This window comes from Schistocerca serialis, chromosome 1 (genome assembly GCF_023864345.2).
Source record: "Schistocerca serialis cubense isolate TAMUIC-IGC-003099 chromosome 1, iqSchSeri2.2, whole genome shotgun sequence".
NCBI lineage: Eukaryota > Metazoa > Arthropoda > Insecta > Orthoptera > Acrididae > Schistocerca > Schistocerca serialis.
The window spans coordinates 1,078,909,746-1,078,932,311 of record NC_064638.1 but is presented as its reverse complement, the minus strand read 5'-3'; the positions used below and the strand labels follow the sequence as shown (position 1 = coordinate 1,078,932,311).

Genomic DNA, 22,566 nt, shown 5'->3' with positions numbered 1-22,566 from the left:
GTCTGAGATAAAAGGATTATTGGCATGCTGACTATAACAGAAGTGCACGTGTACGTATCATTACCAGGCGAAAATTTGGTCGGTCGGCAGCGTCACCCGACTGTGCAGAAGAGTCAGGCTACATCATGTCGGACAGAAGACATGAAGGCCTCAGCTGAATATTTACGGCCTGAGCTGGAGATTGCATCGTCCTAGTATTCTATCAATGGACCGAAGTCTGCCAGATGCTACGTGTCAACGAGGTCTATGTGATCTTTGGATGTCCTTACAAACTGTTACATCCAACTATTTGAGCAAATAGACTGGTTTAAGCTTACGGTCTTGGCGCACTGGTAACACCAGTTCCAGTCAGACCACTGAAGTTAAGTGCTGTCAGGCTGAACTAGTACATCGGTGGGTGACCATCGTGTCTACCGAACGCTGTTGGCATGCGGGGTGCACTCAGCCCTTGTGAGGCAAGTTGAGGAGCTACTTGAGTGAGAAGTAGCGGTTCTGGCCTCGTAAACTGACATACGGCCGGGAGAGCGGTGTGCTGACCACAGTGCCCCTCTATATCAGCATCCAGTGACGCTTGTGGGCTGAGGATGATACGGCGGTCAGTTGGGCCTTCATGGCCTGTTCGGGTGGTTGTGTTGGATTGGGTTCTTTGGGGGAGGAGACCAAACAGCGAGGTCATCGGTCTCGTTGGATTAGGGAAAGATGTGGAAGGAAGTCGGCCATGCCCTTGCAAAGGCATCCAGGGACACCTGTAGACTGAGGATGATACGGCGGTCGGTCGGTACCGTTGGGCCTTCATGGCCAGTTCGAGCGGTTGGTTTGGGATATTTGGGGGAGGAGACCAAACAACGAGATCATCGGTCTCGTCGGATTAGGGAAGGATGTGGAAGGAAGTCGGCCGTGCCCTTGCAAGGGAACCATCCCGGCATTTGCCTGGAGCGATTTAGGAAAATCACGGAAAACCTAAATCAGGATGGCCGGACGCAGGATTGAACCGTCGTCCTCCCGAATGCGAGTCCAGTGTCTAACCACTGCGCCACCTCGCTCGGTGTTCGGGCGAAGTTTAGTTTTTATTCTGGTTTAAGCTGTGACTTACTGATACTATAGTTGTAGTATACTACGCCTTTCTCTTTTGGACAATTTTGCGTTTCGGAACAGTTAAAGGACGTTGCAAATCTTTACACCATTTTTAACCGTTAGCAACGTCTAAATGAATGTTTGTGTAGCATTTTTCAGTCAGCACTTTGTAGATAACTAGACCATCTACGAAAATTTTTACTATTAATATTGGTAGCAAGGTCATTAATATATTACATGAACAGCAAGGATCTAGAACACTTTGCGGAGACGCTGTGAAGTTATTTCTTCATCTGTCGATGACTCTCCATTCCAGATAATATACACTGTTCTCCCCAGCAAGGAATCCTCAGATGAGCCTGTTGGTACCCCATACGATAGTACTTCTGTAAATAAGCCTGAATGTGGTACTGAGTCAAGAAATGATGCATCAAGTTGACTGCTTTGTTGCATGTCCTTCAGGAAGTCATTCACGATTACGAGAAGCGCATATGACCGTTGTTATCGGAATCCATACCAGTTGGAACTGAAAAGGTCATGGTGATGATGATGGTAATGGTAATGGCCGCGGTGGTGATGGTGATGGTGGTGGTGGTGGTGCTGGTGGTAGCCCTGGCAGATGTCATCTTCTGTTGGACTGAGTCTCCGAGGCTTTCTAAATCCGCTGATATACTTGAGAGTCTGGCTGAGAAATTATGTATCGACGAAGTCGTCCGTGTTATTTGCATGTATGCCGCAGCGAAATACGTTGCTGTGTAAAAATTTCCCACGAAATTAACTTTCAGATGACGCGTCCCAGCCAAATAACATACCTCGATGAAACTTTCACCATGGATAGAAAGAACTGCTACAGAATAGAACAGTACAGAAGGTACCAAAGAACAGAAATGACACTTTTATTCAAAGACAAAAATTACAGTGAACTCATCGAGAGTTATGATGGTTCCCTGGATTTTGCAAAAGGCGGGGCATGGTTGTTAATACGATGGGTGATCACCACGGACGACAGCGCATGCTCGGGAACGTGCTCCTATGCTGACTGTAAGGTTGGTAAGGAGCTCTTGAGGCAGGGCGCTTCACCTCTCCACCAGCGCTATTGACACTGCTGGATGATCGGTGATGTATGTGGACGTGCTGCAGTAGATTTCCCGCATGTGCTCGCTGGAATTTAATTGAGGGCAACGGGCAAATCAGTCAATTCGCCGAATATCCACATGTTTCAAGAGCTCCTCTACCTACGCTGTACGATGCATACGTACATAGTCATTCATAAAAATGGAATTCCGGGCCGACTGCACCACTGAAAAGAGATATATGCAGGAGAAGTGCAACGTCACAATAACGTTGACCAGTGAGTGAAATGTATTCAAAGAATTGTATGTCAGTCCCCCAGTGTAACGTTATGTCGCCCACACCGTAATACCCGATCTGCGAAGTCAATCATTTTCGATCATGTTCCTGGGTGCATTACGTGTTTCCATCCGTAAATCAACTAGACACATTGGAGGTCATTGGAGAACGTACATCGCATCCGTGGTGATCCCACACCGTATTAAGAGCCATGTGCTACAGTTTGTTATATCTAGCGGACTATATAACATGAAAATTCTTTATTTAAATGAGTGTGTCTGTACTTAAATTGCAGAATGACTGAGAAGATGAAACTTCTACGTTATTTGATTCTGAAACAACTGAATGAACCTGAGCGTACTGAGCCTACTTTCTCTTTACTTTTTCCTATCATGTCAATATTGACCTACAATATTCTAGCGCAACGCAGTCTGACTGCTCAAAAAAATTACAACCTACTTCAAATAATTAATTCAAAAGAATGGCCCTGACTAAAAAGAAATCTTAACAATAACCTATACATTTCATTAAGCACTTACCTCACAAAAATCTTCATTACGTGAACTACTGCAATACAGCGAGCGTCAATACTGCAAGCTCAATAAAAGATTCTAACTACTAAAGCCACTAACTACTAATAGGCATGTGGTTAGCAAAGGAAAGATTTTGTTGCAAAAGAAATAATGTATTTTTCACCTTATTAATGTGACGTCCAGTTCAAACACGAATATAAATCGTCATTGACATCTAGTACTAAGGTATATAATCATGAAAAACATTCAGTCTCCAAGTCAAACATGTACAGATCGTTAGCCCACGCTAACACTTCAGACTTCTACCCTCCACCAATGCTAACTTCTCACATCTAACATCCATCACTGCTGGCGACTAGCTTTCAACTGCCCAAACCTACTGGCGATTAACTTCCAACAACGAGTCTGACCAGCCACAGACTCTCTTACAAAGAAAGCGCAGTCAGAGATCCAATGCAAAGCGCTGCCAACTTACACATAAATCGCGGTCACTTCAGTGCGATTATTGTCTTTGAATAATAGTGTCGTTTCTGTTCGTCTCATTGCATATTTCATTCAGTTACCTTCCGCACTGTACTGTAAGAGTTCTTTATACACTGAAGAGCCTGCCTAATATCGTGTAGAGGCCCCCCCCCCCCCTGCCCAACACGCAGAAGAGCCGCAACACGACATGGCATGGACTCGTCTAATGTCTGAAGGGAATGTCCTGAGGGAATGGACACCATGAATCCTGCAGGACTGTCCATAAATCCTAAAGAGTACGAGGAGGTGGAGACCGCTTCTGAACAGCACATTGCAAGGCATCCCAGATACGCTCAATAATGTTCATGTCTGGGGAGTTTGGTGGCGAGCGGAAGTGTTTAAAATGATAAAAGTGTTCCTGGAGCCACTCTGTAGCAATCCTGGAGATGTGAGGTGTGGCATTGTCCTGCTGGAACTGTCCAAGTCCGTCGGAATGCACAATGGACATGATTGGATGCAGGTGATCAGACAGGATGCTTACGTTCGTGTCTCCTGTCAGATTTGTATCTATACGTATCAAGGGTCCGATATCACTCCAAGTGCACATGCCCACACCATTATAGAACCTCCAAGAGCTTTAACAGTCTCCTGCTGACATACAGGGTCCATGGATTATTGAGGTTGCCTCCGTACCCGTACACGTCCATCCGCTCGATACAATTTGAAACGAGACTCGTCCAACCGGGTAACATGTTTCCAGTCATCAACAGTCCAACGTCGGTGTTGACGGGCCCAGGCAAGTCGTAAAGCTTTCTCTCGTGCAGTGATCAAGGGTACACGATTGTGTCTTCAGCTTAGGAAGCCCATGTCGCTAATGTTTAATGGTTCGTACGCTGACACTTGTTGATGGCCCAGCATTGAAATCTGCAGCAATTTAGGGAAGGGTCGGATTCCTGTCACGTCGAACGATTCTCTCCAATTGTCGTTGGTCCCGTTCTTGCAGGATCTTTTACCGGCCGCAGCGATGCCGGTACTTTGATGTTTTACCGGTTTCTTGATATTCACGGTACACTCGTGAAATGGTCGTACAGGAAAATTCCCACTTCATCGCTCGTGCACTGACTATAAAATCACTTTCAAACTCACTTAACTCTTGATAACCTGCCATTGTAGCAGAAGTAACCGATCTAAAAACTGCGCCAGACACGTGTTGTCTTATATAGGTCTTGCTGACTGCAGCTCCGTATTCTGCCTGCTAACATACCTCCGTATTTGAATAGGCATGCCTATACCACTTTCTTTGGTACTTCAGTGTGTGTATAGACACAGTTTAATCGCACTACGTTACTTGGCAGCGTCAGAGAGTCCTTAAGTTTTGCACTCTAGTATATGCTGCAGTGACTGGAATTAACCACTGCGCTGTCGTAAATTGCAGTAGCAGCGGTACGTCGTGAATTCTGAAACCGGCCCCGCCGCCTTCTGGCATCTCATTATCACTCGTTAGCGCGTCCGCGGGTATCTTCCAGAACGTAAACTGCAGCCAGTAATTGCTCTGCATACTCGCTGTGCCGAAAGGCAGGCGCCAGGCTTCCGCCACCCAAACCAGCGCCCCACTTGCACGGTCTGGCTGCCTCGTCACAGCGCCGCAACTATTGCCCTGTTAAAATGCGTCTCACAACACATCATCAGCATTTTTCGTGTCATACAATCGGTGCTACTAGATACAACAATTCGCAGTCCATTCTGGATCCATTACATTGTGATCTGGGGTTGATCTGAGATTATGTTATTCTGCGCAACGGATTAATCTGAGATGTACCCTTTACCCTGTGGCTCCTGCAAGATGCGATTTCCACCTCCACACTACTACAGAAGTCAAACACACGCTGCTAACGTTCTACAGCCAAATGCCTGAAAAACTTTCAGCAATAAATATCTTCTGTAGTCGTCCGCTGTAAGGAAACGACACAAAAATTCACAAAATTTCTTACATAACTAGTGGGATACTTAGGTACTGGAGTAGTGCTAGTTAGTGTAAGAAAAACATGAAACTAATGAAAATTATTATTTATTTTGCAAAAATTCTGAGAAATCGTAATGGCACTTTTAGTTATGAATTGAACAAGTTATATCCTGGTTCTTTTCGGAATGTGAAGTTACCTCTCAAGGATAGGATTCGCTAATGAAATTTCTATACAAGGTTTAAGATGGTTGTTGACTTGGGAGAATGGCTGAGAGGCGCGCTTACTCAACTTGAATAATTATCCTTTAGAATGTTGCTAGGTATGTTTGAGGCTGTCGCATGTGAAATGCAGTGAAGTGTACTGTTGTGGAGGAAATATGGGGCTCGCAAGAGCTGTAGCGCACAATTCCGTAAGCTTCGATGACTGCTGTCTGCGCCGCTCGCTACTGACAAATAAGATAACTCTCGTTCTATCTGAATTGACCTTCGCCAATCAAACTCTCCCTACGCCTTGATGAAGTCAAGGATTCCTATTCGCCTCTAGTCTAACTGTTGGCGTGGTACACCGGTCAGATAACGAGTTCACCGTGATGCCACTCAAAAATTCACTCGCAGGCATTTAACTATAACTCTGTCCATTCCCACCGCACAATAAGTGTGTCGGCCAACACAGTGAACAAAGCTTAATCGCAAGGACTCAATTATATAGAGAGTCGCACTTCGATTTGCTCTCGACAGAGGTGCTCTCCCAGTGAAGTACTGAGGAGAGACTTGTTCCTCGCTCCAAGAGCGACAACGGAACGGTGCCTCTCCACGCCAGACATGAAGGGGTATATCTTTCGGTCTCTTCCATTACTCCTTCAGGTCAAGGCGTCAGAAATATCGTCTACCAATGAGCATCGCTCTTCTAAAATGGGAGAATGACGTTTCGTTCAAGACAACCAATCCAGAAATCCGTAGTATTGGCGTTTGGCGTTTGCTGTCTCACTGTGAAAATCTCTGAAACTGCGTGCTATGTGTAAAGGATGCGTAGGCTGGCCACTCCCACACAATGTAGTGGAATTTGCTTTTAATCCGAACACAGGGTCGTTCCCCCTTTTCACTCAGGCCCACGCTGTCCGCTTCACAGGCGGTCACTGGCCGACATAGGCTGGGTCATCCTCTGTCGGGACCAGCGTCCCGTTGTGCGGTTTCTCTCCTGAACTAAAAGCTCCTGTGACCGTCGTGTCTGGAATGTATGTGTGTACACCAGCCTCGAGTATTTCAACCACGATGCGCTTACTTGTTATTTGCATATCGTTTATATGAATTCATACAACACTGACTTTATTTTATCGAGTTTGGGTTCGAATGAAGCGTCTTGATGTGCAGAATAAGATTGTGAGGGCGGAATATGGAAGCAATGAACGTCAGGAGACCACGACGTCTTACAACATCATTTGTAACCATCAACAGCTGGTAAGGTACCCTCAAGTCTTAGATTCAAAAGCACGAAGCACAACGAATCACAGGTTCGATACAGTGAGTTGCATACCATGCATACCATCGCCAATGCATCTCCAGTAGTTCGTAAACAAACTCATGTACGTGAACCCTCGTTTGCCGGTAAAGACCTCAAAATGTAACTAGAGATCTAGCCTTGAATAAAATTTTAATTAACAAGGGCATTCAATTTTATTCTGTGCATGATTATTCTATTTCTAGAAAAGTATTCCAGTAGAGAAATACACTGAGGCAGGACGCTAATGCAGGGTGTTTTAACTCTTTTATTTGGTGATAATTAATTGAAACCCTCAGCTGCCGACAAGTGTTGTTGATATACCTCGATGGGGACAGCTGAAAATGTGTGCCCCGACCGGGACTCGAACCCGGGAGCTGCTTTTTACATGCCAGACGCAGCTGGTAATGTGGGTCTCAAGGGAAGCGTGCAAGGGATAAGTCCCTGCAGTAGCGCTATTTATCTGTGTCCTCGGTGGCTCAGACCGAGCCGGCACGGTAGCTCAGCGTGTTCGGTCAGAGGGTTAATTCTATTAATTATTATTTATTCTAGAGAAGCTGCGCGGTCATCAGTGGTACCTGTTCTTTCCAGAACAATTACTATTTTCATACATCTTTTATTTGGAGCTGAGTCAATAAGCTACATTTTTGGTACGTAGACGACAGCAATGAAACGAAAACCGTGAATCTCTACTTTCTCTACTGGCACTCTCGTTAAAGACTGTCAGTCATTCAGTACTAGCTTCGATGCAACTATTTTTATTTTAAAACGTATTATATTCAAAAAAGCATGAAGAAATCATATGCTACTCTAGAAGACGCGTTTGTAAGTCCTAGAGCACGTTGAATATAGCCATTAAAGCCACAAAAAAAATCTCACTGTTGATGAAGCATGAGCTTAACATCCGCCGTACCGGGTTCACTTTTATTTATTTATTTATTTACATAGTTTACTCCCACATTGGAGCACTAAAATCAAACATAATAGAACAGAGTCTACAATAATTAATTTTAGGTCTTAGCAGTCAGCAATTTCTTCGTTTCCCAAAACTTCTTCATTCGCTGTGATCTGGCTGCTCGTTCTTCTGCAGATATGACATACTTCTTCCCTTCTGATGGTTTGAATGTCAGCGGTGTGTATTTTTTCTTCAGAAGCAGTTTCTCTTATCTTTGTTGAATTTGGTGTGTGGTGATGTACAGTTCATCCAGATCACTTTGTACTTGTTTAAACCAGATGTTTATAGTTTAACTGTTCCAGAAATAGTCAAAAAGTTGCTTCAGGATTCTAGTATTTGGTAGGCGAGATATGTGGCCGAAAAATGCAATCCTTCTTTTCCACATTGTATCAATAATGGATTCACTCTCTTTATACGCTACTGAATTGGGCAAAGATCTCCACTGCCCGTTTACTTAGTGTTTCTTACTGGTAATTGCTCGGAGTATTCTTCTATCAACTTTCAGCAATTTGTCAGGAGTCTTCTATTGAAAGAATCCACCGGTTTGGACAGTCACGACGAGATTATCTAGGCGAAGACACCATTCGGATACGGTGGGGTGTCACATAGCGGACAAAGGCTAGTCGAAGCGCCTAGAGAGGCACTGAATGAACAAACAAACATGCAACATATTCCTCAAAAGAAGGTGCTTAAATTTAACAAACCAGGAAGATTTCCGTATTTTGCAACAGTAAATATTAATTCTTTAAGGTAAGTTGGTAAACTGAAGCATTTAACAGAACATAGTTATGACAGCCCTTCAAGAGTTACGCATTACTGACCAGGTTCACTTTTAGCTACACATCCAAGTTCGTTGGGATTCTCTCTATACGCTGTATTGTTTGCCGCTGACGGTATTCATCTATAAGATACCCTCTATACAGTTGAGCGCTATCGCACTGTATGGTGAAATTGCTCGAGTCGTAAGATACGTGTAAGTATCAACTTTATGAATCTGCACAGTCAGAGTTACTATGTGGAAGCGCATGGACCTCTCTATGTAAAGGTTACTACACCATTTAAGGCAAAGACCTCACTCTGAGCTTCTCTGTTATATCATTCTGAAATATTGTGTAAATGCAATTGCTATGTTTACGATAGACAGTGTCCGGTCAAATCAATGTGACCACCTGTCAAAATCCTGAATAACCAGTTTCGTAGCGCGGCCCGCTGCAAGACGTCCAGGAAGAGAGTCAATGACATTCTGTACAGTACAAAATGGCTCTGAGCACTATGGGACTTAACAGCTGAGGTCATCGGTCCCCTAGAACTTAGAACTACTTAAACCTAACTAACCTAAGGACGTCACACACATCCATGTCCGAGGCAGGACTCGAACCTGCGACCGTAGCGGTCGAGCGGTTCCAGACTGTAGCGCCTAGAACCGCTCGGCCATCCCGGCCGGCTGTAAAGTACAGACAGGGATGTGGACTCATTACGACTCCAGCGCCGTGGCCAGCTGCGCTAGGTTTCTCAGTTGAGGATCCATGGCACGAACAGCCCGATCAAGGTGCTCCCACAGACGTTCGGGTGGGATGTAAATGCGGGGGCGGGGAGGGGGGTGGGATTTGGTAGCCAACGTAGTGCAGTAAACTCACTCTGGTGCTCTTTCAAGGGCACACATATATTGCGAGCTATGTGGCACGTTGCATTTTCCTGTTGGCAGATGTCAACCTGCCGTGGAACAGAAAACTGTATGCACGGGTCGACTAGTCCCCAAGGATAGATACATAGTTTTTTTTTATACACTGTGCCTTTCAGAATGAAGAGATCACCCAGAGAATGCCAAGAAAGTATTCTCCAGATTATAACGCTCCCAGCTGCGGCCTGGACCCTTCCAATGATTGTAGATCTTTATAATTAAATGTTTCCCTGAGACATTTAAGTCTCTTTTTATAAGCTACGATAATGATCGAAGCAGACGAAACGAATTAAAATTTGTGCTATGGCTAGGACTCGAACGCGGGTCATTTTGCTTGCTAGGCGGAAACGCTATTATTTAGCCACCCCAGCACGATTGTGCACATCACTGTACGAACTACCTAAGGTGAGTGCCCTCCCCCACACAAACTTCATTTTTCCCTTACATATTGTCACTACTGTCAGGCCTCTCCCACTACGTCCAATGCTGGGGTGCTTGCCAATATCGGAGAGCCCTGACAGTAGTGACAATATGCAAGGTAAAAATGAATTGACGTTTGTCATGGGGAGGGCACACAGCTTAGGTAGTTCGTGCAGCAATGTTGACCAGCGTGCTGTGATGGTGTAATGGTAGCATTGCTGCCTAGCAAGCAATAAGACCCGGGTTCGAGTCCCGGCCGCAGCACAAACTTTGATTCATTTCGTCTGCTTCGATCATTATCTTCCAATGATTGTTGCAGGGTGTTTGCTCTCAGACGTTCCACACTTTACCCGTCAACGGCCGTTGACGGGTAAAAGATATTCATTTGAAAAGGCCATCTGTCAGCACTCAGCTGCGTTACTGGCTTGCAAATTACAGGTTTCGTCGCCTCTGAGCAGCAGCCAGCGTGGGCGCATGAACCAGACACCTGCTGCCGAGGCCCATGAGCATCAATGTTCGCTGAACGGTCGTTACGGACACACTGTTGATAGCCCGTCGATTCATCCGGGCGGTCAATTGCTCAACAGTTGCACGTCTGTTCGCAAGTACACATCAACGCAACCGTCGTTCACCCAAATTATGTATGGCCCGCGGTGCACTGTAGTTGCCTCGGCGCTGGTTTTGGGTACCACTATTACGCTATGCACGGTATACTTTAAGCACGGCGGCATGTGAACACTTCACAAACTTAATCGCTCCAGTAATGGTCCAAAAGCGAATGGTCGTGCACTTTTGGACATCAGATAAATCACTCTGTTTCCACATTGTGACAATGACTGCATCGTTTTTCGAGTCCCCTGGCATGTTTTACTCTTAAAAAGAAGTAGGTGACTGAGGGACAGGTACGCATTTTTATTTTGTTAGTTTACCAATACTTTTTGTACTATTGGTGGGAATGCCTCTGTACCTTCATACGATTTCTTTGTCTCTCTTGTGGTTTGAATCATTGTTGATGGTGACGATTACATGTGAAGTTACAGTTTTTTTCTGAAACAAATATTGTCAGTAACGCAAGTTTTGTTGTGTGTCTATTTGACACATGCTACTAAACGTGAAACTTTTGTTTCTGGTGAGTAGAACTGAATGCGGCTAATTGCCTTTTCCCTTAGACAGTCTTTTAAATCATAAGATCTCGCATTTTTGAATATAATATTCAGGTTGGGGGAAACGCGCAAGTTCCATGTACGTAACGAAAAAATACAAACCAAGATACTGAGAGAGAATGTTCCAAATTTTGAAGAAAATCTTGCTAGGATGGACGAAGAAGGAAATGGACAGGAAATGGATGTAGGCGGTTTATTTTATGCCTCTTCTAATTGCGATCCATCCTTTTCTTCTGCAAAAGCATCCCACGTATCTTCCTCTGATAAACAATATTCTGTTGCACGTGCTGACTTTTACTGACAAGGTGACCAAGCAAATAACAGTACTTCGGTTCATTTCATTTACGAAGGGAAAATGGATTTTATTGTGAATCAAAAGAACTAACTAAAGCTGGACTAATATCTCGTGATAGCCTAATGCGGGGAATACTGGATATAACAAATGGTTGAAATGGCTCTGAGCACTATGGGACTCAACTGCTGAGGTCATTAGTCCCCTAGAACTTAGAACTAGTTAAACCTAACTAATCTAAGGACATCACAAACATCCATGCCCGAGGCAGGATTCGAACCTGCGACCGTAGCGGTCTTGCGGTTCCAGACTGCAGCGCCTTTAACCGCACGGCCACTTCAGCCGGCCTGGATTAACAATGGCTAATAAAATTTAGGTGTTATTCCTAAGACAGAAGAGATTTGGTTTTCAGTCTTTGATGATAAATTTATAGAACTAATTGTGAAATAGACAAACTTCAAGCTGGAACAGTACAGAAACAGGAAGTACATCAGCAAAGTAACTACAAATCTAGTGATATGTATGAAATAAAAGATGATGTGTAGTCTTTCTCCTTACCAGAACAACAGGAACACTGCAATAAGTGTGTGAATTATGGTATAACTAAATGCCTGGAATGTTCAAGAAAAATGTGTTTTGAGTATTTACTAAATTAGCTAAATGAAAATATTATGAATTTTGAGCTTATCACTGAGATTAATTTTTTCTTAACACAGTTAATTTTTGTAGAGCTCCGATACACGTTGTTTTATTCATGAATGTAATACATATTGAATGCTTGATCCAGCCGCTGTGGCCGAGCGCTTCTAGGCGCTTCAGTCCGGAACAGCGCTGCTGCTACGGTTTCAGTTTCGGATCCTGCCTCGGGCATGAATGTGTGTGTGATAGCCTTAGGTTAGTTAGGTTTAAGTACTCGTAGTTCTAAGTCTAGGGGACTGATGACCTCAGATCTTAAGTCCCATAGTGCTTAGAGCCATTTGAACCATTTGGAATCCTTGCTTGTTGGGATATTTACTAAGTTACTGTTCAGTTTGTTCATTGTACTAATGTATTAACGTACCTCTTTGTCAGAAAAGCAACGTTTACCTTTTTTTTAAAAAAACAAAAAGGGAAAGGTGTCTGTCAGAACGTATTTCCTGTTAAGTAATAAACGTTTTTCTTCCTATTGAGGGCTTTATGCCCTCAACTGCTTGCGCTGCCACCCGTGACTACAAGAAGTGTCCACTACTAGCTACTCAAACTCCTGATCGGAGGGGAAGTTGTAAGTGGACTAGCCGGCTCAAATTCGATATACTTCCTTTTATATACACCGCAACGAATTTCTTGAAAACAGCTTCTCACTGGGCAGAGTGTGGTGTTGTAATGGTAGCCTGCGCATACCTATTACAGTTTCCTGCCACAGAATGTACCTTTGTCGCAGAAAACTACCCCTCAGAAACTTCCTGGCAGATCCAAACTGTGTGGTGAACCGAGACTCGAACTCGGGACCTTTGCCTTACGCGGGCAAGTGATTTACTGGCTGTGACGACGGGTCGTGAGTCGTGCCGGGGTGGCTCAATTGGTAGAGCACTTGCCGACGAAAGGCAAACGTCCCGACTTGGAGTCTCGGTCCGGCACACAGTTTTGATCTACCAGGAAGTTTCATATCAGCGCACACTCCACTGCAAAGTGAAAATCTCATTCTACCCCTCAGAAGCCTACTGAGCTCTATATTGTCGTGGCGTAGGGTGGCGTCCCCCACTTCATTTTCTTCCCGGTCAACGACCTGCACTAGCTCGCAACCCCAGAGTGCCCAGTGCGTACTTTCATAGTTTCACCACCCCTGAGGGGTACGGCGACTGTCTAGCAGGCACGAGGCGAGGATATTGTAGTCTTACAGAAACTCCAGCACCGCCTTTTCTTTGTAAACCTGGCTTTTCCGTTTACCTTTCTTGCGGGCCACTGCTTGTTAGCGAACTTGCAGCCAGCCTGAAGTCAGAGCAGGCAGGAACTATTCCTGGCCAAAAATTAATGCCTGCAGATATGCTGCTTAATGTACACCAGCCTTACCCAATCTCTTAATGAAATGCATCGTGATCACCCTTCCTTGAGGACATACTGACTTGTTAATAATTGCATAGAACAAAATAGTGCAAATAAAGCCGGAGAAGGGAATGGAGGCTGTCTGAAAGAATAGCCGCCTTTCACCCATCTGTGAAAGGTCATTGCTCGTTGACATCGAATAAAGGCAGTTATCACTAGGGATGGTAAAAACCGACTGGTCGAAACCAATACCGGTATTTTAGTTCTGAATAAGGGATACTTTTCGGGATTGTTTTGATCTTGGCTATAACACATGTTTTTGATCGTATACTAATAACCGAGTAAAAAAATCTAAATGTCAATTATCCACTGCATCATTACTAATATTTTTCGTCTTTAAATATACTTTTTTAAAAGGGGTACAAAATTTTCATTGGTTTGAATCATTGCGTTATTATAGAAAATGGGAAAAGCGAGCAGTGCTACTTCAATAACAGCTCCTACTGAAACGAGCAAGAAACACATTGTAAGTAGGCTGTTTAGGTGCTATGTAAGTAGGCTGTTTAGGTTTTTATATAGGTAACGCCACGTAGCGCTCTGTATGTAATTCACTGGCTGTGCTGTGTGCAGTCTGTGGCTAGTTTGCATTCCCCGCATCTCGTGGTCGTGCGGTAGCGTTCTCGCTTCCCACGCCCGGGTTCCCGGGTTCGATTCCCAGCGGGGTCAGGGATTTTCTCTGCCTCGTGATGGCTGGGTGTCGTGTGCTGTCCTTAGGTTAGTGAGGTTTAAGTAGTTCTAAGTTCTAGGGGACTGATGACCATAGCTGTTAAGTCCCATAGTGCTCAGAGCCATTTCAACCATTTTTTAGTTTGCATTGTTGTCTGCCATTGTAGTGTTGGGCAGCTGGATGTTAACAGTGCATAGCGTTCGGCAGTTGGAGGTGAGCCACCAGCAGTGGTGGATGTGGGGAGAGAGATGGCTGAGTTTTGAAATTTGTAAGACTGGATGTCATAAACTGCTATGTATATTATGAGTTTTCAACACTATTAAGGTAAATACATTGTTTGTTCTCTATTAAAATCTTTCATTTGCTAACTATGCCTATCAGTAGTTAGTGCCTTCCGTAGTTTGAATCTTTTATTTAGCTGGCAGTAGTGGCGCTCGCTGTATTGCAGTAGTTCGAGTAATGAAGATTTTTGTGAGGTAAGTGATTTGTGAAAGGTATAGGTTAATGTTAGTCAGGACCATTCTTTTGTAGAGATTATTGATAGTCAGATTGCGTTTCGCTAAAAATATTGTTTGTCAGTTTTAGAACAGTCTTGTATAATTTATCAAAGGGGACGTTTCATATGGCGACCCTGCCAGGATTCGAACCTGGAATCTTCTGATTTTTTTCTTGTAGTTTGTGTAATTAGTGTAGCCTTTGTTTATTGCTAGTGTGTAATCATAGAGAGAATTTCCTTTGTAATTGTAGTTTTTCATTGTTGTACAGTAAAACAGTTGTGACATGCATGTAGATTTGCACCAAGTATTTCGCAGCTGCGCTTGCAATTAAGTAGACATTATTTCCATTGCTATGTTATCTTATTTTGCTCTTCAAATTGTGCTTTTCTGTGTTATTGTGTGAAATATTGTGACAATTATGGCGTGTGAAAAACGTAATACTAGGCTCCAAAGTAAACTGAGAAATGACAGTGAAGCCGAAAGCAGGTATAGATAGGACTTTTTGGAAATAATGAAGAACGAAGGGAGATCTCCGAGAAGTAAAGAAAGTTTTGTTTGCAAAATACTGCAGTAAAACAGACCCTGTCCTTTCCCAATGTTATCCCACTATGTGTTTGTGTACCCTTGTGTATTTACGTTCTTCCTGTCTTTATATGTTTATCTGATAAGACTTATGTTGTAAAATATTTCTAATACTCAGCTACATTAACTATGATGAGGAATACTGTTATCCTCGAATATAATTTGCATTAATAATATGTTATTTACTTTGTAAAGATGTTAGACATTATTAATTCTGTTCTGTTTCAATGCTCATGTGTGAAGTTGATGTTTCAATAATTATTCTGATCTTTTATGTATTTACTTATGTCATAATTACTGTAACACTGATGTATATGTTTATTTCTATTCTTTTGTAAAGCCCCTATTACTACAAATGTTATCTGTATTATTATGTTTTTAATGATGTATTTTGTACCGTTGTTATTGTATTCTTATGTTATAAAATTGTAATTGATACCAGTTCATCATATTATTAACTTGTAAGTTACATTTCACTGCACACGTTTCTGTTGGTTATAGTATATGGACAATATGTGAGAAGTTGGGATTGTTAGTGTTTGCACGTGTGTTAATATTTCAGCAAGGGACTGGATAACAGTATTGCTGGTTCTAAGGACAATTCCAAAAACTTTGTGAGTGCACAAGTGGTGGTTATGGACTTGCTATATTATCCGCAAGACTCTTCAATGGTGATTGTGTATCATGTGAGTATGTGTATCATGTCTGAAATCAGCAACTCTGATAATAAAATTAAAACAATTTGGAATATTATTAAAAGAGAAACAGGTCAACCAAGAGCAGAGGAAGACAGTATTACCATCAAATTGAATGAAAGCTTTACGAACAAAAAGTCAGAAGTTGAAAATATTTTTAATAATCATTTTTTAAATGTTGTGGATATAGTAGGATCCAGGTGTTCAATAGAAGATGCTAGGCTGTTAATGGAAGAGGCCATACCTATGCAATTTGATACAATTGAAATCTCACCCACTTCTCCCTCTGAAATTAGGAAAATAATAAACATGCTTATAAGCAAAAACTCACATGGAATTGATGGCATTTCCAGCAAAATACTAAAAGCTTGTTCTCAACAGATAAGTAAGATTCTCAGCCACCTGTGTAATAGCTCTCTGGAACAGGGCATTTTCCCTGATAGACTGAAATATGCTATTGTTATACCTTTGCATAAAAAGGGGGATAGATCTGATGTCAACAATTACCGTCCAATCTCCCTACTAACAGCTTTATCCAAATTTTTTGAGAAAGTAATGTATTCAAGAGTAGCTTCACATATCTGTAAAAATGAAGTACTAACAAAATGTCAGTTTGGTTTCCAGAAAGGTTTTTCAACAGAAAATGCCATATATGCTTTCACCAGTCAAATTTTGAATGATCTGAATAACCGAACACCACCCATTGGGATTTTTGTGATCTCTCAAAGGCTTTTGATTGTGTAAATCATGAAATTCTGCTACACAAGCTCAAGTATTGTGGCATGAGTGGGACAGTGCACAAATGGTTTAATTCGTACCTAACTGGAAGAGTGCAGAAAGTTGAAATAAGTAGTTCTCGTAACATGCGAAGATCAGCACATTCCTCAAACTGGGGAACTATCAAGAATGGGGTTCCACAAGGGTCAGTCTTGGGTCCTTTGTTGTTCTTATTATATATTAATGACTTGCCATTCTATATTCATGAAGATGCTAAGTTAGTTCTCTTTGCTGATGATACAAGTATAGTAATCACACCTGAGAAACAAGAATTAACTGATGAAATTGTCAATACTGTCTTTCAGAAAATTACTAAGTGGTTCCTTGTAAACGGACTCTCACTGAATTTTGATAAGACACAGTACATACAGTTCCGTACAGTGAATGGTAAGACGCCATTAATAAATATAGACCTTAATCAGAAGCATATAGCTAAGGTAGAATATTCCAAATTTTTAGGTATGTCCATTGATGAGAGATTAAATTGGAAGAAACACATTGATGATCTGCTGAAACGTTTGAGTTCAGCTACTTATGCAATAAGGGTCATTGCAAATTTTGGTGATAAACATTTTAGTAAATTAGCTTACTACGCCTATTTTCACTCATTGCTTTCATATGGCATCATATTTTGGGGTAATGCATCACTGAGGAATAAAGTATTTATTGCACAAAAGCGTGTAATCAGAATAATAGCAGGAGTCCACCCAAGATCATCCTGCAGACAATTATTTAAGGATCTAGGGATATTCACAGTAGCTTCTCAGTATATATACTCTCTTATGAAATTTGTTATTAACAACCAAACCCAATTCAAAAGTAATAGCAGTGTGCATAACTACAATACTAGGAGAAAGGACGATCTTCACTATTCAAGATTAAATCTAACTTTGGCACAGAAAGGGGTGAATTATACTGGCACTAAAGTCTTTGGTCACTTACCAAATAGTATCAAAAGTCTGACAGATAACCAACAAGTATTTAAGAAAAAATTAAAAGAATTTCTGAATGACAACTCCTTCTACTCCATAGAGGAATTTTTAGGTATAAATTAAGAAAAAAAAAATATTAAAAAAATAAAAAAAAATAAAGAAAAACAAAAAACACAAAAAAATAAAGTTGTTATATTAACTTAAGTATGTTGTTAAATTAACCTAATTATGTCACGTATTGGAAAATTCGACTCGTTCCACATCATTACGAAATATCGTATTCATGATCCATGGAACTAGTATTAATCTAATCTAATCTAATCTAATCTAATTGTGCACCTGCACAGTCACAACAGATGGCTGCTGGCCATCTCTACAAGGACTACAGTAGGTCTGCATCTTTGATGACCCACCAATACCATTATTTCTACAAGGACTACAGTGTGTCTACACCTTTGCTGACTCACTAGTACCATTATTTCTACAAGGACTGCAGTGGGTCTGCACCTCTGGTGGCCCACCAATACCGTAATCTCTACCAGGACTACAGTGGGTCTGTTCTGTGATGACCTACCTACCAATACTCTTCAAAATTTCGACTGACTCTGCAGTGGGTTTGCTCTGTTGTGGCCCATTACCTGTCTGCATGTCAAGAGTCAGCACTGTCTTTTCGTTGGAAGGACAACACTACTTCTTCAAGACTGCATGGAAATCCACTACTTCCGTATGCATTTTCTTCTACTGCTCATACTTTGAGAAAAACACTGCTATTTTACTGTGATGAACGATCAGGACTGTCTTTATGGACTGTGAGAAAATTTTAGCTTTTGACCAACATTGTATCAATAAGTGTGTGCCTTTGATTTCTTTGTTATTGTAATTATGATAAATTTTAGCAAATCATTATTGGCCACTGCCCAAAACAATTTGTAAAATTTTTGTGGGGAGCATGGGGGCTATGTAAGTAGACTGTTTAGGTGCTATGTAAGTAGGCTGTTTAGGTTTTTATATAGATAACGCCACGTAGCGCTCTGTATGTAAATCACTGGCTGTGCTGTGTGCAGTCTGTGGCTAGTTTGCATTGTTGTCTGCCATTGTAGTGTTGGGCGACTGGATGTTAACAGCGCATAGCGTTCGGAAGTAGGAGGCGAGCCGCCAGCAGTGGTGGATGTGGGGAGAGAGATGGCTGAGTTTTGAAATTTGTAAGACTGGATGTCATAAACTGCTATGTATATTATGAGTTTTCAACACTATTAAGGTAAATACATTGTTTGTTCTCTATTAAAATCTTTCATTTGCTAACTATGCCTACCAGTAGTTAGTGCCTTCCGTAGTTTGAATCTTTTATTTAGCTGGCAGTAGTGGCGCTCGCTGTATTGCAGTAGTTCGAGTAACGAAGATTTTTGTGAGGTAAGTGATTTGTGAAAGGTATAGGTTAATGTTAGTCAGGGCCATTCTTTTGTAGGGTTTATTGAAAGTCAGATTGCGTTGCGCTAAAAATATTGTGTGTCAGTTTAAGCACAGTCTTGTATAATTTATCAAAGGGGACGTTTCATAACACGGCATAAGCATTGGTACAGCATTGCAGAAACACTAATGTAACTATTTCCGTGTGTCGCGAATTAATGTACTCGTGTATGTGCAGTGTACTCTTATACGGTGTGCTCATCTCGCTGTCGTCGTTGCAGAATGGCACCAACCCTACCCAGAAAATATTCTTATGAAGCGACGAAGCAATGAAGTACATCGTTTCATTTGTTTTAAAACATTGAAGATTTATCTGCCCGTTCCATAAAACAGTAGAGGAGGATTGATATTAAGGTAACAGTAATAAATTAAAAATTCAACAACCGTTCATTCGTAGTATACAATAAAAGTAGCAAGCAGCTGATGAGCTGCTTGTGCATAATACGGCTTCACCTGCATGCAGCCCTTGAAAACGAAGGAGATAATAAGAAAACTGGAGTTCTTCTTCCTTTAGCAGTGATTGTTCGTAATACCCAAATAATGGTGTAGTCTCCGATGACAATACGATGTTTGAGGAGAGTTTCAAAAACTTTGATTCAATAGGAGACTGCTGGTGATTTTCTTGTAGTATTCGAACACTTACGACTTCGTGAGAAAAACAGGGAACGGTGGACGGACTAAATTTTCTCTTATTTGCCCAGTTAATTTAGCATTTTGATTCTATGAATCTTGAAACTAAATCAAAAGTTTCCAATCTTTGTTCGATTTCTAGTTTTATTACAGGAAATAATAGGAATAAAAAAACGAGACCGGTTATTTTGAGCGGTTTATTATTCAGGTTAAACTGGAATGGAAAAAACATGTAAGGGGCCTACAGTCGGAAACTATATGTTTCAGCCATCTCTGAATGTCACATTACTGTGACTAGATCTGCCTTACGGTTGATTCTCATGTCGGGAGTTTAGAAATTAATACATACAATGAAGAGCCAAGGAAACTGGTACACCTGCCTAATATCGTGTAGGACCCCCGCGAGCACGCAGAAGTACCGTAACACAACGTGGCATGGACTCGACTGTCTGAAGTAGTGCTGGAGGGAAATGACACCATAAATCCTGCACGGCTGTCCGTAAAGCCATAAGAGTACGAGGGAGTGGAGATCTCTTCCGAACAGCACATTGCAAGGAATCCCAGATATGCTCAATAATGTTCATGTCAGGGGAGTTTGCTGGCCAGCGGAAGTGCTTAAACTCAGAAGAGTATTCCTGGAGCCACCCTATAGCAATTCTGGACGTGTAGGGTGTCGCATTGTCCTGCTGGAATTGTCCAAGTCCGGCGGAATGCACAATGGACATGAAAGGGTGCAGATGATCAGACAGGATGCTTACGTACGTGACACTTGTCAGAGTCGTATTTAGACGTATCAGGGGTCCCATATCACTCGAACTGCACACGCCCCACGCCATTACAGAGGCTCCACCAGCTTGAACAATCCCCTGCTGAAATGCAGGGTTCATGGATTCATGAGGTTGTCTCCATACCCGTACACGTCCATCCGCTCGATACAATTTGAAACGAGAATCGTCCGACCAGGAAACATGTTTCGAGTCATCAACAGTACAGTGTCAGTGTTGACGGGCCGAGGCGAGGCGTAAGGACTTGTGTCGTGCAGCCATCAATGGTACACGCAAATCGATGATTTTTCGTTGAATGGTTCGCACGCTGACGCTTGTTGATGGCCCAGCATTGAAATCTGTAGCAATTTTCGAAAGGGCTGCACTTCTGTCACGTTGAACGATTCTCTTCAGTCGTCGTTAGTCCCGTTCTTGCAGGATCTTTTTCCGGCCGCAGCGATGTCGGAGATTTGATGTTTTACCGGATTCTTGATACTCACGATATACTGCTGAAATGGTCGTACGGGAAAATCCCCACTTCATCGCTATCTCAGAGATGCTGTGTCCCATCGCTCGTGCACCGATTATAACACCACGTTCAAACTCACTTGAATCTTTATAACCTGCCATAGTAGCAGCAATAACTGATCTAACAACTGCACAAAACACTTGTTGTCTGATATAGGCGTCGCCGGCCTCAGCGCCGTATTCTGCCTGTTTGCATGTCTCTGTATTTGAGCACGCATCCTTATACCAGTGTCTTTGGCACTTCAGTGCATGAATGTGGCATGAGCGGTCCGCATTCCGTCCTAGACGGACCATTCAGTATGGGCCACCTGCCATGTATGGCGGTACGCGGTGGCGTGGGCTCGGCATACCACTGTCTAGACCGGAGCAGCAGCGTGGTTCCGGACTGAAGCGCCTAGAACCGCTCGGCCACAGCGGCAGGCAAACAAACTACAAATGTTTTGTGTATATCATATGCACGGCTATCCTTGCTATATGCAGACCAGTGCAGAGATTTCCACACACACTGTATACTTTACCGTCTCATCAACGTATACAGTCCCTGACAATTCTCCTCGGTCTTAACGCTCTTGTCTGAACAACACAGCAGAAACACTCGTTCTCAGCAGAGTAAACACCTTTCTGTCACACTTGTTCGTTCAGTCGTCCTTTTGAGTCCATTTCAGTAGCAGGAACCCGACTTTAAAATAACCTTCTTCACTGTATAAGAGAACGGAATAAGATCTCTAGCTTAAAAGGACAACTAATGATATATCTACTAAAACAACAAATATATGTACCTCTGTTGTGTACGCGTTCCTCACCCCATCACAACCAAGTAACCTTCTTTCCCACCAGACGCTCCTCATTTCTCAAAGCCCTAGCTATTGCATTCTAATTGAATTTCCCTTCTTCAGAACTAGATACGTCATAAAATCGATTTTTTGTACTTCTGTAAATACATTTTGTGCCATATGTTGTCACTTTTCATATAATTATTATTAACAGTGGTAGGAGCATCGCTAGCATTATCGTGATGAGCTGTTAGTCACAACTGTTATTCCAAACGGCGTTAGATGCATCTTATTTCAACCATTTTAAATCTGTTACCATAATTTTATACAACATATCACATTATAATTATTACCATTCTGTAAGAAGCTGTGATACAAAAACTACAGTGTGTGTAAAACTTTGGTCTGATAACAGAGGTCCTAAAGCCCCCCCTAATTTGGTCGGGTTCAATAAATGGGTAAATTACAAATGTTGGGTTTTAAGAGAAAAAACAGATTTAAAAGCAGACAGTTTGTCAGCGAAAGAATTTTTGTTGAAAAGTAGCTAGAAAATGCTTTTGTTAAAAATCTACAATATCATGAAAACTGCTAGTTTAAACCACTCATGGCCATTTCCAGGTATGTCAGAGCTCAAATTATAAAGCGTCTCCTCAGAAATATGATGCAACTCAACAAACGGTTTTGTTACTCTACGCATATACTAGAATGACAAGTCAGTTTATGTGGCTACTATACGTCCTTCAGAGCCTACGTTGTAACATGAATGCACGTACATTTGACC

The 22,566-nt window shown here is 42.3% G+C and overlaps 1 non-coding gene and 1 pseudogene across 1 annotated transcript; both read left to right on the top strand.

The window, feature by feature from the left end:
* Nucleotides 1-1,635: 1,635 nt before the first annotated feature.
* Nucleotides 1,636-22,566, top strand: part of LOC126455532 (ribonucleoside-diphosphate reductase subunit M2-like) — a 36,709-nt pseudogene continuing 15,778 nt past the window's right edge.
* Trnaa-agc (transfer RNA alanine (anticodon AGC)) lies at nt 10,129-10,200 on the top strand. The gene has a single exon. It is a non-coding gene; the product is annotated as a tRNA-Ala (tRNA).